Genomic DNA, 11645 nt, shown 5'->3' with positions numbered 1-11645 from the left:
CCCCCCTTTTCTATAAAGTAAGTAAATTCTTTTACTATATTATTTATGACAGAGCTATCCATGTTCTTTCTATCGATTTACAAGGTGATTTTGATATACATTGTACATTTCATTAACCCTGTATCACAGGGATGTGACAAGGAAGTTCAATGCCCACTTAGAACTGAGACTGGCAAAGGACATCTGTCCTGGGTTCAGCTATAGCAGTCATTTTTCTCCTTCTTCGTAACTAGTGCAGTGCTGTGCTTTCGACTTTCAGCCTGGGAACAACACTGATAACACCAATGGTTTTAGTTGCTGCTTAGCAATGTTTAGTCTGACCAAGGACTTTCTGAGTCTCATGCTCTGCCAGGGAGGAGGAGGAAGCCAGGAGGAAGCAGAGACAGGACACCTGACCCAAACTAACCAAAGGGGTATTCCATACCACATCACGTCATGCCGACTATGTAAACTGGGGGGAGTTACTCGGAAGGCCCAGATTGCTGCTCAGGTCGGGCTGGTTATCGGTTGGTGGGTGGTGAGCAACTGTATTCTCTCCCCTTGCTATTTCCCTTATCTTTATTATCATTCGTGGTAGAAGTAGTAGATTTGTGTTATACCTTAGATACTGGACTGCTCTTATCTCAACCCATGGGAGTTACATTCTTTCGATTCTTTTACCCATCCCTCTGGGAGCAGGGGAAGGAAGAAGGCGGGAAGTGAGTGAGCAGCTGTGTGGTTCTCAATTACCATCTGGGCTTAAACTGTGACAGGTCTTTGTGGGCCCCAATGTGGGGCTCGTGGGGCTGGAAGGGTTGAGATAACAACAGAACTGACCAGAGTGCGTCTAATCTTATTTGTGATAAGCATTCATTGTTTTGGATTAATAGTAACTCGTCACAATGCTGATTTATTGGCTCTCAGATTTGTTGCTCTTGATATCAGAGTTTCAGCATGTCGTACCTTACTTACAGCCAGGATTTGCTGGTTTATTGTTTATCAGCTGGAGGGCCTTGGATAAAGTTTCACTGTACTTCATGGCAATGACTTGCAATACTGGCAAGGTCTGGCTTGGTTTCCAGTGTGGTCATCACCTCTATACTTAGGGAGGTATATAGTAGAAGTGTTCAGAAATTACACATCTTTTGTTTCCTCCTTGGGTGGTCAACCTGTGAAGGAGACATTCCCTTACATTCCCATCTCCCCCACCAGACTATTTACAGCATCATTTGAGAGTTCTGAAGGTTTTGAATGGCCTTTGGATACCCTTGAGACCTGTCTGCTGATTGTGATGGGGATCACCATGTTGGCACGCATACAGAGTGTGTTTTACCAACGACCATTTTGTCTGATATCGAAAGTTAAGCAGAGTTGGGTTTGGGTCTTGTCTAGGGTTAGACAATGATATAGGAGGACCACCAAGAAATCTTCCCTGGGGCTGGACAGTTACGAGTGGCAGGGTGTGTGGGACAGTTTGGGCAAGTATCTAGGCCAGTGGTCCCCTCCTGTGCTGTTGTGTTAAAAGGCAAGACAATTTGGCGGAAAATAAACCCCCTTGCATTACAGCTGGTCCTCAGATATTAGAGGATCTGGGTGCGGCTGGGCTTAGTTTCTGAGTGATGCCCAATTTACCACTGACCTGGGTTTACCAGGAGCCGTTTTTCTCCTTCTTAGTAACTGGTGCTGTCGTGAAAGGAAGACTTGGACGACTCAATATGAGTCCACAATTCCCCCTTTTTCTTCATAAAGGAATAAGGACTGAGTCAGGAGTCGTTGTAAACAAGCAGAACAACATTGCAAAGCATAACAAAGTAACAAACCCCCTATAATTATGAGACCTATAACGGAAGCAGCTTGTAAAGCAAACGTATATGCAGCTCTATGAAGTGAACCTCGATTTTCAAATAACTCGAGTAATTCAAAATCTGTACTTCTAAAATCAGCTAAATATTTCTGAAGCGCTGTAAGTGGGTTACATAAAAGATAATTTGACAGACTATACAAAAAGTCTTTGTTTCAGCTAACTCTGGCGAAGATGCCTTATAGACTGACAACCACCACAATACAATTCTACTGTAGGGTCACACTGATGACAAAAACTACAGAGTTATCGAAGCACTTGTATCACCAATCTCAGTTGTACCACTATATGCCTGTGGCCATGGACCGGATCTAGGAGGGCGACCGTGCTCAATGAAAGCTCTGTGTTGATTAAGGAGTTAAGTTCTTCTATTAGTGGCTGTAGCGCTCGGCGCAAGCAACGCTCCTCCCGGGCCTGCGAGGCAGGGTCCATACACTAGCTCGGAGACGCCGTCACTGGAGCTTCTGCAACAGCCGGTCTTAGTCACTTGGATGGTACCCACAAGGGTCCTGTGGGAGCAGAAACACAGGGGTAACCACGGTCCAGATATGTTACTTCTGCTGGTCCCTGCCACAAATCTGTATTAGGATCTCGATAGTACGCCTTAAAAGAAGGCTTTATCTTCTGTTTGTACAAAGTGCTTAATAACCGCTGGAGTTTGTTCATCACCAAAGATGCATAAATAATTTAACGTAATTTCACCCATATAATCAGCATCGATGACACCTGGAACAATGAATAGTCCTTTCAACGCAGATGATGATCTCCCCAGTAGCAAGGCTAGTCTCATAGATTCTTTTAACAATTCTGGACCTAGCTGGACTTGAGCCTCCTTAGTGGAGAACTGTCCATTTCCCATCAGGTGTTGTAATTGCACTCCAATCAGGGGATCTCCCTGGCCTCGCTGAACTGCAACTGCCTCTTGACAGGCTTCCTGCCAATACATGTTCCATAACAACAACTGCGAAGGGGTGAGGATTAATTTCACAATACTTTTAATATAACAGCAAATCTGTTCCCCAAATATATGACAACATCTGCCTAGTGGGTTCAAACCAAATGCCTGTAGAAATAACAGTTTGCCTTAACTGAGATAGCAATTTCCAATTTAAGGGAGACATTTCAGCATTTACTGCCTGACCTTGAGCGTTAATCTGGTACTTAACAGGAAAGGCGAGAATCTTTTCCTGCAACGAAAAAACGAAAATCATTGTTTGACAGAGCCTCTCTCTGAATTGATTTCCAGTCTATCACCTGGATTCGCATTTGTCTACCTGTGCTCTGCAACTTTACCTTCTTTTCTTCTCTCCCCCCCTCTTTTTTTTTTTTTTTTTTTTCAAAAGTTGTTCACCCTGCTTTGCACGGCTACAAACAGCAGCCTGCTCGGCAGCTACAGCTGCCTGCCTGCTTCAGCAGCAACCATAAATACCTGTCAGCAACCACACTTTTGCATTAACCCTTTCTTGCCTGAAATGTTAAACCACTAACTGTTAAAAACTTTTACATGAACACGATAACAAAAAAAATACATAGAACACCATCTGCTCTCATCACACACACACACATACGTATGCATATGGGATCCCACAAGCACATTTCACACAACTACAATATTTGAAACAAAATCCAGACTATCATTACTCCCACTACACAGTCCCACGTACAGAACGTGGCATAAGGACTCTGTGAAGACTATCAGGAAACCAGCTCCAACAAGCATCATCGTAGTGTGAGGTGGCAGGCTCAGCCCTAACGAGCATCCCCGCAGAGGCTCTGCCTCCCTCACATCGCATGAGGCTTGGGCTTTTATACTGATCAAAATGCACACTCATTCTGACACAGGTAGCCAGCCTATGTCAGAAGAAGTGGCCAGCAATATTTATAAAGGTTTCCAAGCATCAATAGAATCATAGACATATTTGCTAACTTCTAGTACATGAGTATCACAGAGAGACCTTATCAAATGAGTTGTATATGGGACCCCAAGTCCACAGTCCGCCACGGTCCACCACAGTCCTCCCAATACCCCTGATAAGGGCATACGAGAGACCTTCCCACCGCGGGTCTTGATCCAGCACATACATCACAGGGAAAGCACACAATACATCTGCATCCCACACCCATCTCACTTCTCCCTTTACAGCTGTCCATTTATCATGAGGATCTGGGGGATATAAATTAGGCTTCTTTTCCGGCTCCATGTCAAAAGGATCATCCAGGTCAGCATCAGAATTAACAGGCGTCAGAACTTCAGGAGCAGCAACAGCAGCCTGATGAGCACGCACAGGTTCCTTTTTGGGGTCAATAGGGTCCGGGTCAAAAAGACTGTCTTCATCTCTGTCCTCAGTCTTTGCAGTCGTGGCGGCAACTGGCAGAGGCTCAGGGGTGGCCAAGGGTGGGGGGAAGCAATGTGGGGGGCTACTTGTGTCATCACGCGGGTCCCCCTCGCGTTCTGTCCTCCGTTTCCCCGTAGTCTTCGGCAAGCAGCAGGGCAGTGCGCAGCAGATTGGCATTGAGGAAACCAGACTGCTCCGGCGGGGCAGTTTCGACGGAGGTGGCCCTGCTGGCCACATCGGAAACAGCGGACTCTCAAGAGCTTTTGCTGGTATTGGTTGGCTGGGCAAGCGGAGAGGAGCGAGGGCTGCGAACACTTGGTTTTGGGATGTTTCTGCTTGTGCTTTCAATCCCTCTCCTAATTCTTTGATGGCATTCACTAACATAGCCTGATTACCGGTAGGGACTTGCGCGGCACGTTCTAATAACTCCTCAACACTCCAATTCCCTGGCAGTGTCACTATAAGATTTCGGACAACGCTGTTTCCGTTTTGCAAGACACACTGCTTTAAGGTAGCTCCTTGCATATATTCCTGCACCCCAGCTACTCTGTCTACAAAGGAACCTAGTGACTTGTCCCGGCCCTGCCTCAGGGACATGTAGGAGGGCAATCCACCAGGGGCCTTAATTTGATCTATGGCGCGCCGGGCCGTGGCCATTGTCTCCCTGATTTTATCAGGCCCTAAGAGGGCCTGCGCCTCTGTACGTAGAAAAGGACCCAACCCCATCAGCTCGGGGATAGTCAGCCCGTATAAAGGATTCCCGGGGTGGCGTTGTTCGGCCACTGATTCTTGGCAAAATGCTTGCCAGTATGCGTTAAATAACAACTGCTGATGTGGGGTTAATATGAGGCGGGTGAGACTCTTGACATCATTGGGGAGTAACAGCCCCCCCCCCCCAGATATAATCCAACATTTGTTTAGCGGGCTCCCCCTGAATACCACATTCGCTCACTGTCGCTTGCAGATGCGACAGCAATTTCCCATCTAACGGTGTGATACTAGCTGTAAGGCCACCCTGAGGCCCCTGCTGACAGGTCACCGGGAATGCCTGTAACATATCAGCGGCAGCCTCAAGATCCCCCTCCTGAGCAGCCTGTGCTGCTATCTTTTTCCATATACGTTCATGATCAATACCCATGCCCTTGTTGCCAATTTGCAGGTTTCCCTCCTCCTCCAGCTTACTCATGTCCCCAGATTCTGCGTCCCCGGGGGGCAGCTTTTCAGCCGGACCTGGGGAAACAAGAACCGAGGAGGAGGGAGAGCCGGTGGGCGGTTTTTCAGCCGGACCCCAGGAAACAAGGCCCGGGGGGGGGGGGGGCCGCTGGGCGGTATATAAACCGTATTGGTGAGGGGTGCCAAGGGCACGGATGGTGCTGATCTAATGAGTTAGCAACTACCCGCCAGGTTTTTTCCCAAACGCTTTGCCGTTTTATCACCGTCAAGGGTGGCTGCCCACAGCTTATCTCCTAGTTTCTGCCACTCGTCATGGTCAAAGATCGTATTCGGGTCGAGGAAACAACCTTTCGCTACTCCATAAGCTATCACTCCCGCTAATTCCTTCTTTAACTCCTTCTCCTTAATACCACGCTTTTCTAAAAAGCAATTTAATAAATTCAGGGCAGCTTGCCTCTCCATACCCCCTTTTAAGGTACTCGCGCCCTGTTGCCCTAGGAGGCTTCGGCTGCTCCTCCTCCTTGGTGCAATGCTGCCGATGCAGCCACTGCAAGTCCGGCGGCGCCCAGATCCCATCTATACGTTCGTCCTTTCGCGCGATGCGCCGCTTTGACCCTCCGGGGCAAGGTTGGAGCCAAGTGCCAGTTTTCACGGCCGTGGTGTCGGTACCCTCCGCTCCGTGTTCGAATCACGTCGGGGTCACCATTTGTCGTGAAAGGAAGACTTGGACGACTCAATATGAGTTACCAGCAAACTTCGTTTATTGGGCTTCTACCTTCGGTTAATATAACAGTGAATATGCAAATACTAGGCACTTGATTGGTTCTGGCACAAATAAGGCATTGTGTAAGCTCTATATTTTTGCAGCTACACCGTGCACCCCCCCACCATCCTCCTTCTCATGCACTTATCACTTAGTGGCCTTGGCTGTGATTGGTCATAGTATGTTGCTGTTTGCCGGTGTCCTTCATTTCCTCATTATCTGGCGTGAGAGGTTTGCACCATGTTCTACACAGATGTCTTGTTTCAGCCTGTTGATGGGAACCTGACCTTTTGACCTTTTTCGACAAGCCAATCCTCCACAGGTGCAAGCTCTGTGTTTTGACTTCCAGCCTGGGCAGAGAGCTGATAACACCGATTGTTTTTAATTGTTGCTAAGTAATGTTTATTCTGGCCAAGGACTCTGTGAGTCTCATGCTCTGCTGGGGACAAGGGGAGGCTGGGAGGATGCAGAGACAGGACACCTGACCCAAACTAGCCAAAGAGGTATTCCATACCACAGCACGTCATGCCCAGGGAGGTAACTGGGAGTTACCCGGAAGGGCAGGCTCTCTCTTCGGGGGGGTCAAACTCATTCGGCGGTGGTATCGTATTCTCTTGTTATTTTCTCTTATCAATATTATCATTGGTGGTAGCAGTAGTGATTTGTGTTATACCTTAGTTACCGGGCTGTTTTTATCTTAACCCGTGGGAGTTACATTCTCTTGATTCTCCTCCCTATCCCTCCGGGAGCGGGGAGGGCCGGGGGGGGGGAGGTGAGTGGACGACCTGTCTGGATTGGTTTAAACCATGACAGTTCTTTTTGGTGCCCAGCGTGGGGCACGAAGGGTTGAGATAACAACAGATCTGACCGGATTAATAGTCACTCCTCACAATGCTGATTTATTGGCTCTCAAAGCTGTTCCTCTGGGTCTCACAGGTTCAGAACTCTGTACATTACATACAGCCGGTATGTGCTGTGTTGGTGTTTTTCAAGTGTGGGGCTTGGGCTAAGGTTTTTGTCTCATTGTACTTTATTATGATGACTTGTAATACAATAGAATCATTGATCATGAAACTGATCGGTCTTATGCTCCCAGTGTGGTCACCACCTTTATACTTTGGGAGGTATATAATAAAGGTGCTTAGCAATTTCACATCTTTTTTCTCCTTCTCGGGTGGTCAACCTGTGAAGGAAACATTCTTTTACCCTCCTATCCCCCCTCTCAGACCAGCTACAGCATCATTTGAGAGTTTTGAAGTTCTTGAATGGCTTTTTAATATTGTTGAGACCTGTTTCCTGATTGTGATGGTGATTACCATGTTGGCCCACATACAGAGTGTGTTTTGCCCACAACCATCTCGTCTGATTTCAAGAGTTAAGCAGAGTCAGGTTTGGGCCTTGTCTGGGGTTAAACGACGATATAGGAGGACCGAGAGATTTTCCCTGAGGCTGGACAGCCATGAATGGCAGGGTGTGTGGGATAGCATGGGCAAGTATCTAGGTCAGTGGGCTCCTCCAGTACTTTGGAATTTCACCACCAAACAAGTGCAAAATCCAGAAGAATTAGTAAAACACTTAAATGAGGTGTGTGGTCTGTCTGGCCATACCAGAGACGGACAAATCATGGCAACGTGCTGGGGCTTGGCCTATGCTTACAGGGCCTTGTTCAACACTATCCAGCACCTTCAAAAGGAAAAAAATGCCCCTGCATCTGAGGGCAAAGCAACAGTCAGTGCAGCTACTCCAGCTCCAAGCACAGCAGCTACACCACCCCCAGCGACGAGTACAGTCGCTACCCAAACTCTGGCTGCAACAGACAGCACAGCTACCCCAGCTCCAAGCACAGCAGCTACACCACCCCCACAAAAAATTTACCACTATCCGTCCGGTCGCATTCAATATATTGAACAATCATGATTCCAGATGCGCTAACAGTGCACTGCACCTTCAGCCTAATCGTGCTCGTGAACTAACACAGCCACACTGAAGGATTTGGTCACGTTCAATGAGAAAACTATAATGGTTAGATACTTAAACAGTGCAGTTTGTTAAAACAGCAGATACAGGTTCTTATGGATTGCCAGTGATATACACTGTCTGCAAAAGCATTTGCAAATAATAGGTTATACAAATGCGCAATAAAGTTATGAATAACACAGCCTGGCTTTAAAATATAAAAGTAAAAGTAGGAAGTAACTCCATATAGAGATTTCTAATTTATCCAGGGAAGCACTTGGTACAGTGTAAGTCTTACCCAAAGGTATCCCTATGAGGGAAGAAGAAAGGTCCAGCCTGTTGACCGGTCTCGGAGTCATTTTAACCTGCTGATGGAATCTTCCTTGACTTGCCCACGATGATGTCTTCTCTAATATTCCCCCTTCCTTGGGCCATTTTATACGATTTTTCACCTTCAAGGTGGAGCTTGAGTGATTCTAGTCATACATACCTTTATTATTATTGGTGTAAAAATCTCTCTCTTCGCTTTTAAAGGTATATACCACAAAGAATTCAAAGAGCATGCTCAAAGAGTGGTGGTCTCACTTTAGAGGCAGGTAGCATTGGAGATGGAGGTGTGTTTTTGTATTAAAATGTATTATAATGAAGTAAAGTTCACACAAAGGACAACATTTTGTCAAAAGATGACAGACTGTTGGCTCAGGGTAGCAATTATGCAGCTTATCAGTTTCTAGTACCACCTAGTTCCCATCTCCATTGTCATTGGAGATGGAGGTGTGTGTTTCTATTAAAATTTGATTACTATAAGTTTAATTTCTCTCTGTCATGGACACCCCCTTGTCGTGGGGAAAGAGCTTGCATGCCCTTGTGAGGTTGGGAGATATGCTGGTGGTGGCATATGCCTCCGGTAGGGTTTCCCATGCCAGGCAGGTCTCAACTGAAGGGTCAGACAAAGTGTGTCCATGGGCAGGATGGGCTCACTAGCCTTAGGGCAACCATCCTAGGAGGAGGACAATTCTAACTTCAAACCTGGGCAGATGGAGCTCGTTTACCTCTGTAAGGCCATCCGTCTAAGAGAAGGATAATCTAATCAAACCTAAGACCTGAGGACTTTGCTGTCACCATCCAAGCTCACTAGGCCCTAGCAGATAAACCTCAGGTGTAAAGGGTGGGGCCAGTTCCGCACACGCTGTGCCTCAACTAAAAAATCTACTACGCAGGTCCAAAGGGTTTACCCACACTTGCAAAGCCCTGTAGCAACAGGCAAGGGACGAAACGGCAGGTGATAAGGTGCACTGGAAGTCGCAGACTCAACCCTGTATGCAGGCAGTTCAGGACATTGGTCGCTCCATAACGCCGTTGTCTCCTTTAAGAACAAACGCAGAAGTAGTCTCGAGGAGAAAAGACAATGTAGAAAGAATCGCGCCCCGCCTACACCACCCAAGGAGACATTTCACTGTGCTTTTTGCAACCAGATTTGCCTATCCCACATTGGCCTTTTTAGTCATCAGCACGCTTGTAGTAAGCGTGTGTAAAGCCCTTCCCAAATCTTCGTTCGCGAAGTCAAGCCATGATGATAATAAGTTTAATTTCTAATTATTCTACAAGTGCTTTGGAACTTCACCACTAAACAAGTGCAAAATCTGGAAAAACTAGCAAACACTTAAAGTAGATGTGTTGTCGTCCTGGTCATACCAGAGAGGGACAAATCATGGCAACATGCTAGGGCTTTGCCTATGCCTACAGAGCCCTGTTCAACACTATCCTGCACCTTCAAAGGGAAAAAGATATCTCTGGATCTGATGGCAAAGCAACAGACAACGCAGCTACTCCAACTCCAATCACAGCAGCTACACAAACCCCAGCGACAAGCACAACAGCTACTCAAAGCTGAACAGCAACAGGCAACACAGCTGCTGATGCTACTCAACCCCCAAGCATAGCAGCTGCACTAACACTGACAACAGATACTGCAGCCACTCCAACCCTAGTGAAAGACACTGCAGCCACTCCAACCACAGTGATAATCACTGCAGATAAACCAAAGGACCAATCTGTGCCAATATCATTTTCCCCTATAAGCAAGGAGAAAAGCAAACAAGAGGCACAAACAGCAACCTAAACAGTGAAGAAAGATGAAGAAACAATTCGCTTACTACACAGGACAGCATCTGAACAAGAGTTATTATTGCGTAAATCAGAGGAAGAGGAAGAAGAAGAGGTGACTTCTTGACCTGGGACCTCAACTGCAAAAAGATTTCAGCCGTCTTACAGGGGAGCACATCATCACCTTGATTTATGGAACAGAACTTCATAACTCACAAAGAGTTATAAATCAGGTATGTTTATTGCGGTGCCAGGTGCAAGGGGGATCGCTCCTCCTAACTCACACACACAGAGCTCAACAAGCTAGATATTTATTACACACAAACGTAAATATTCATCAGATTTCACAAGCATAGGAGGAGATTATTACAATTAGTTCCAAGAACTCATTAAAACCATTCCCCTCCCCTCTACACCTGCGTACTGCCATCTGGTGGTCTTGGGCCAGGGTCTTCTGGATGAAGTAAGAGGTCTTCCTCGCTATGCACTTTTCACCTTTGGCGCAGTTTCCCCAGCTGGCAATGTCAAATCTTTTAGAGACTAGTTGAAACAAGTTCCTGTCAGACATTCATATTCTTGAGGTAAAAGGGTCCCTGATTTTAAACAATGTGTTTCGGTTACCTATTCTATTCTGGGTTATAGTTTAACCTAGAAAGAACAAGACTAGCAAGACCAAGAACATACCTGCTCCCTATACTAAGACAATCAATACATAGTTTGAAGAAAACTCTTAACCCTTTCCTTAGTCCGTTACTATTCCTCACATCAAACTGGTTGCTCTGCTGATGGGACAATGGGGCCAACGGTTACAAACTAGAAGGCAGGGAAACCAAGCAGCTGGGGTTGCTTGCTGGGGAAGGGGGAATTGACAAAGCAATTGCAAAAGAGAAACAAGCCCTCAGCCTTTGGAGGCAGCTCTTGGCAGCTGTGAAGGAAAGGTTTCAATACCGGGATGATGTTATACATCTTTCAGCCAACTGGACCATGATAGAGACAGGCATCCAGTACCTGATGGAATCAGACATTCTAGAGATGATCTATCACAGGCCAGATGCCAGGAATGCATCTGTAGATCCAGATGAAGTCGAATGTATACAATCCATGTGGTGTAAACTTACACGGAGTGTGCCATCATCATATGCCCACTCACTGGCATCCAGCACCTTCAAAAGGAAAAAAATGCCCCTGCATCTGAGGGCAAAGCAACAGTCAGTGCAGCTACTCCAGCTCCAAGCACAGCAGCTACACCACCCCCAGCGACAAGTACAGTAGCTACCCAAACTTTGGCTGCAACAGACAGCACAGCTACCCCAGCTCCAAGCACAGCAGCTACACCACCCCCAGCGACAAGTACAGTTGCTACTCAAACCACAGTGAAAATCACTGCAGCTAAACCAGAGGATCAATTTGTACCAATATCGGTTGCCCCTGTAAGGAAGAGAAAAAGCAAAAAGGAGGCAAGAAGGGTGAA

This window comes from Lathamus discolor, chromosome W (genome assembly GCF_037157495.1).
Source record: "Lathamus discolor isolate bLatDis1 chromosome W, bLatDis1.hap1, whole genome shotgun sequence".
Classification (NCBI taxonomy): Eukaryota; Metazoa; Chordata; class Aves; order Psittaciformes; family Psittacidae; genus Lathamus; species Lathamus discolor.
Note: the sequence above shows the minus strand (reverse complement) of the source record.